The following is a 6,000-nucleotide window of genomic DNA, read 5'->3' as shown; positions in this document are numbered from 1 at the left end:
GCACAAAGAGGAAGGTAAATAATAATGATACCAGTGAGGCAGTAGTTTTTAATGGAGTCTTGGTTCTACTGAGTGAAGTCTAAGTCAGAGATAGAGAAAGACAAATGTCATATGATATTACTTATATGCAGAATCTAAAAATGGGAACAAACTAATTTATCTACAAAACAGAAGTAAAATTACACATGTAGAAAACAAATTTATGGCTATCAGAGTGTAAGAGGAGGGAGGGATAAACTGGGTGATTGAGACTGACATATATACACTATTATATATAAAATAGATAACTAATAAGGACCTACTTATTAGAGTTCCACAGGGAATGCTATTCAGTACTCTGTAATGGCCTACATGGGAAAAGACTAAAAAAGAGTGGATATATGTATATGTATAACTGATTCACTTTGCTGTACAGCAGAAACTAACACAACATTGTAAATTAACTATACTCCAATAATTTAAAAAAATAATAAAAAACAAAGTACAAAAAAATGAGGCATGGTTTATAGGGAAGGGAGGAAGGGAGGATCTTGAGCTCTTGAGGCTAGGGTTGTTGAAAGTCCCCTAACTCTGACCTTGAAGAATGTTCCCATCTTAGCTGGAAAGGACTTGTGTTTAAAAGCTAAAAGACAGCAAAGATGTGTCTGTGGGAGAGTGCCCCCAGGCTAAAGGTCCTCTTGCTGCCAACTCACATTTCTTCATCCTGTGGGGCTCTGTGGCTACTCAACTTAAACATATTCAAAGTCTTTCTGACCTCTTCCATTCTGTCCTTTACCCCTGGTTCTCTAGTTAATTTATTTATTCCTTCTTCTATATACCAGTCTCCTTCCCAGCTCTGTCACTTACTAGCTGTTTGACATTGGGCAATCAGACTATGCCTCAGTTTTCTTATCTCTAAATTGTCAACCAAACTAGAGTAATTATGAGGATTAAATTAGTTAATATATGTAAAACATTAAGAAGAGTGCCTGGAAGATATCAAGTGTTGCATAAGTGTTGTTATTGAGTGTTAGCTCATAATGCTTGCTGATTAGTGGAAGGGAAATGACAGACATTAAACAACCAAGCAAATTTATCAACTAAATTATTACAGATTACAATCCAGTGACAGTAAGGAAATAAGCATAATGCAGTGGGCAAAGGGACGACTTGAATGAGTGAGGCTTATGTACAGAAGTGACACTCTGCCACAAAGACTCAGGTCCTCCAGAGAAACCACAGATCTTAACCAGCTCCACAACCTCTCCTGCTTCTATTCCCTTTCTCCCTGCTTTAGTCCCTGGAGCTTTCCAGTTCTTGCCAAAGGCGGGGCTTTTTCACTATTCACCCACCCTTCCCCAACTCCTCCCCTACTCTCCCTGTCAGGGGTGAAACTTCTTTGTGTAGCCACGCCTAGACACTGCAGTGATCCAATAGCTGCTTCATGGGGGCGGGGAAGTAGGCAGTAGCCTGAAAGGAAAGAGAATAAGATCTGGCTGTTGTTGCTGCACATATGAAATGAGTCAGAGCAGAGCTTTGACTGTCATGGATTTCATCTACTGAGTGTGTGGTATGGATGCTGGGGGCTGAGAAGTGGGGGCTTGGTGGGATATTTGGCCCGTGCTGAGGTACATTTGTCCAAGAATTCTGTTGCTGGAGCAAGATCCATCCATCCATTCATTTACAGGGTAAGTGTGGAACACTCTCTGGCATGGCAAGGTGGTTGAGATTTGTGGAGCATAGATATGGGAGTTCAGGATCATGTTAGGATGGTCCTGCTAAGATGCTACCAAGTCAGAATTACTGGGAAGGTGTCCTGTGGCAGTCTGTCTACCCACCCATCTGTATTCAGAAAGTGCTGTGTAAGATGCCAGGGACCTGCACTAATACCCTGATGACCTTGGTGAGCCAGTTCCCCTGGGTAGGCTTTTACTGCACCCCTATGTCCTTTGGAAACATGCCTGGACCATCCAACCACCCTATCTGCAGTTGGGAGATAAGGAAGAGAAAGAGTCTAGGAGCTTAGGGAAGGGAGGGAGGAGTCGGATCATATTTGTAAAGCATCCCGAAGGAAGTTGAGCTGCTGGCCTACCCACGTGGCCCCTGGGCAAGTCGGGGCTTGTGTAAAGAGCTTGTAGGCTCTATTTGGGGGCTTTCAGTTTTCACCCTCACCCACCAGGCTGGGTTTCACTTGATCCTTCATTCCTGGAAACTGAGCCCAGGGCAGTGATATTTTGATCCTGCCTTATCTCAAACATTGGCCAAGGCTAAGGCAGCTGTGAGAACTGGGGGACAAGAAAAGACCTGCCAGGAAACTACGCTGGGGAAGCAGAGACTGCAAGATCTGATTTAGATAGATGTTGGCAGTTTTGACCAATATCACACGATGCAGGGTGGCTAAGGCAGGAAAGTTTGGGTTATCTTCCCCTACACAATTATTCAGTCCCTTCCTTCACCCCATCATACCTCCAATTCAACATAACAGACTCACTGAGCACCTACTCTGTGCCACACTGTATGAGACAGACATATGCCTAAAGACATAGTCTGTGCCCACTAGCACCTCGTCATGGGTATAAGAGCAATTAAATAAGATAAGCTTTAAAGATCCTGTCAGAATGTTTTGATATTGTCAGATAAGGATCACATCTAGTTGAGCCAGAGAAAATCAGAAAAGGTTTTTGGATTTTTTTTTTAACTTTTTAGCACCTTTCAGAGCTGCAAAGCCAGACTACTTGAACTCAAATCCCATCCCTACCATTTATTAACTTGTGTGACATTGATCAAGCATAATTACTACACCCTCTCTGAATTCTGTTTTAATCTAGGCTAAAGCCATAGATAATAATAGAGCTTACTTTATTAAATGTCTGTGAGGATTAAATTAGATAATCCGTGTGAAATAATTGCATGCACTTAGCACAGTGGCTGGACCAAAATAAGCACTTTATAAACGTTAACTATTATTATTTATGATGAGCCATGAAACACAGATAGGATTTCAACAGGTGGAAACAGGACAGACAGCAGTCCAAGCAGAGAAAAAAACAAGAACAACTGTTTGGAGTCAGGGAAGCTCTGGGCTTGTGAAAAGAACACCAGCTGAACTGGATTTTAGATTACAATTAGGTGGAAAATGGAAGTTAAAGTTGCCATGGTAGATTGATGACAAACCATGGAAGACTTTTGAAGGCTAGATTTTCTCTTTAATTCATCATACTTTGGAAAATCATTGAAAGTTTCTGAGCTAAAGAAAAAAGACAAATCTGTGTTTCAGGAAGAATAATCTGGTAAACATGAGCTACCTTAACTGGAATAGGAAAACGTGAGAAGTAGATAAACCAGATGCAGAAAGGGAATGAGACCCTGGAGGTGGTGACTATGGGAATGGAAAGGGGGCAATGAATTTAACAAGACATCACAGAAGATGAATCTGCAGAATTTGGAAGTTGACAAATTACATGAGATTGAAAAAAGAAGAATGAGAGAATCAATATCTTTTGGGGTTGGTTTAGACTTTAAAAGGTTGTGTATTCCACTAATTCCATCCATTTTTGTGGATGGTACAAACAGAAAGGGTATCCACTTTCTGAGTTAAACACAGCTTATTAAAGTTCTGGGTCTGCTACTTACCTGCTGTTTGTGATCCTAAGCATATCTATTATTCCTTATTTCCAACCAGGATCAAAACAGTACTCATAGGACATTTAGAAATAGGTCCTGGGAGTGTGATTTTTGTACACAAGGAATGAAGTACTACTGTATTTAATGCCAACTAGTTTGATACAGCAAAGCGTTTTTCCTACTACCCACTTATTATGAGGTAGCAAGCCCACTGAGAAATATGAATTTCTCCAAAACTGTTTAGAGGGAGAATAGTGTCCGTATCATAGGTTTGTTGAAAGGATTAAAAGAAGTAACCCTTGTAAAATGTCTAGCATGATATCTGATGCATAGTAGGTTTTTATGAATCATAATTTTCTTTCACTCCAATTTATTACACCTTATAAAATCTTTGCTAGTTTCTGCCTGAATATTTTCAGAGGGAATGTACTTACTAATCTCTGAGAGAGTCCATTCCCTTCATAGGAAGCCCTGACTCTGCAAAAGTTCTTCCTTTTGTTAAGCTAAACTCAGGCTTCCTGTGGCTTCCAGAGGTTCTAGTCATTCTCTCTGGGGCCACTCAGAGAAGTCTGCTCAGTCTCTTCAGGATAGTTCCTCAAAGATCTGAAAACCAAAGACAAGATTCTCATTCATCTTTCATTCGCAGGTCAAAAACTCTTCCATCCTTACTCTTATAGCATGCTGTCAAGTCAAATTAGTCTCTGGGATTTTAAGCTATATAAGTTGGGGTGGTGGTGGTACCTTCAAAGTGATGGGAAACACTAAAAGGAACATGATGGATGAATGTGACAAGTTCCTTTGTAATTTATTATTTCTTAAATTCCCACTATGTGCCACATACTTTCAAATACATAATACCGCTGACTACTTACCCCTAGGGAAAGTCCAGGTTTTCTGGTCTTAATTGTACAGGTGGCCAAATAGGCCCAAAGAAAATGAAACTTGCTAGAAATCGAGTTAGTAAGTGTCTGAGCAAAAACTGGAAACCAGATTTTTCTTACTCCAAGGTCAGTTTTGCTTTGTTTTGTTTTAATTTTGACACTAGATCCTAAATTTGGAGGCTTCAAATTCTAGTCCTGGCTCTGCCACTGACTGGCTATGTAAATGAGGAGAAATTCTATACTTTCTAGATAAGCCTCAGTCTCCCTGTCTGGATCATCAAGGGAATGAGGTTAGGTTGTCTTAAAGAATCCTTTTGAGATTCCATGACAATGTTTTCAATTATTTGATGGTTTGAAGTTTTAGCCAGTTACCAAAGATGAGAGGAAAAAAAAAAACCATGATGAACTGACGTGCCTGCCTATTACTAAAGGAGTTCAAGTAGATATGGATGGCATTTCTTTATTGAGCAACAGACATTTGGGAATAAGATGACTTTTGAATTTCCATCTAACTCTAAGATTGTATGATACTAAACATTGTTTGATAGGATGTGCATTTACATATGAGATCATGAACTTCTTGTTATATCAGTTTCACCTTTTCCCCACTATCCCACCACCTATCTTTTCCTTAGGCAGCCTAAAAAATAAAAGTCAAGTAATATTTTGGCATCAATATCTCATCCTGTACAGACAGGCTTCACTGTATGGACTGATTCTCCCATTCATATTGTGAGGATAAATAGCCCTGAGCTGTGCTTGCAAATGTTTATCAGTTTGTATGTCTGTTTCCTTAGGATATTTCTGACCTGTGAGGAAGAGATAGTGCATATGATAGAATTTATATTGCTTTGTGAGAAAAAGCACTGTTCTTGTTGACATCTTCAGAGAGATACAGCTATTCCAGATAGTCTGGTAAATTGGACAGGGTGGTGAGAATATGGGGCAAGACCAAAGAACATTAATAAAAATCAGAAATGAGAGCACTTGAATGAGTTTTATCGAGTTCCTAACCCTGTAAAAAAATCATACCACAAATCCAGTTTTCGCTGGGAGAACTCAGTCAAGAGTATATCCTCTTTGGGAAGTCACATAGTACTGCTGGTGGGGTGTGTGTGTGCGTACATGCATGTGCATGCTCAGTCAATTCAGCTGTGTCTGATTCTTTGCAACCCTATGGACTGTAGCCTGCTAGGCTTCTCTGTCCATGGGGATTCTCCAGGTAAGAATACTGGAGTGAGTTGCCACACCCTCCTCCAGGGGATCTTCCTGACCCAGGGATCAAACCCATGTCTCTTAAGTCTCCTGCATTGGCAGGTGGGGTTTTTTGTTTGTTTGTTTGTTTTATCACTAGCACCACCTGGGAAGCCTACTGCTGGTGATGTAAGTAGCTTTTAATGATACCAGAATTTCATAGTATCTTGTGTTGGTCATTATGTGAATGTGACTCCCTTTGGCTAGGGACACCGGGGAACAAAAGCAGTGGTTTGGGGTATTGGTTGTTTGTCTGGCCTGT

General features: G+C 40.4%; 1 protein-coding gene across 3 annotated transcripts in view; it reads left to right on the top strand.

Moving 5' to 3' along the window:
• Positions 1 to 1,462: 1,462 nt before the first annotated feature.
• Positions 1,463 to 6,000, top strand: part of EDA2R (ectodysplasin A2 receptor) — a 98,643-nt gene continuing 94,105 nt past the window's right edge. For all 3 annotated transcript variants that reach the window (XR_011446147.1, XR_011446146.1, XM_070290267.1), the window contains exon 1: positions 1,463 to 1,667. The gene's annotated coding sequence lies outside the window, so the exon portion shown is untranslated. The remainder of the gene's footprint in view (positions 1,668 to 6,000) is intronic.

The sequence above is a fragment of the Ovis canadensis genome, chromosome X (genome assembly GCF_042477335.2).
Source record: "Ovis canadensis isolate MfBH-ARS-UI-01 breed Bighorn chromosome X, ARS-UI_OviCan_v2, whole genome shotgun sequence".
In the NCBI taxonomy this organism is placed as follows: domain Eukaryota; kingdom Metazoa; phylum Chordata; class Mammalia; order Artiodactyla; family Bovidae; genus Ovis; species Ovis canadensis.
Note: the sequence above shows the minus strand (reverse complement) of the source record. Positions and strands in the feature narration are given on the sequence as shown.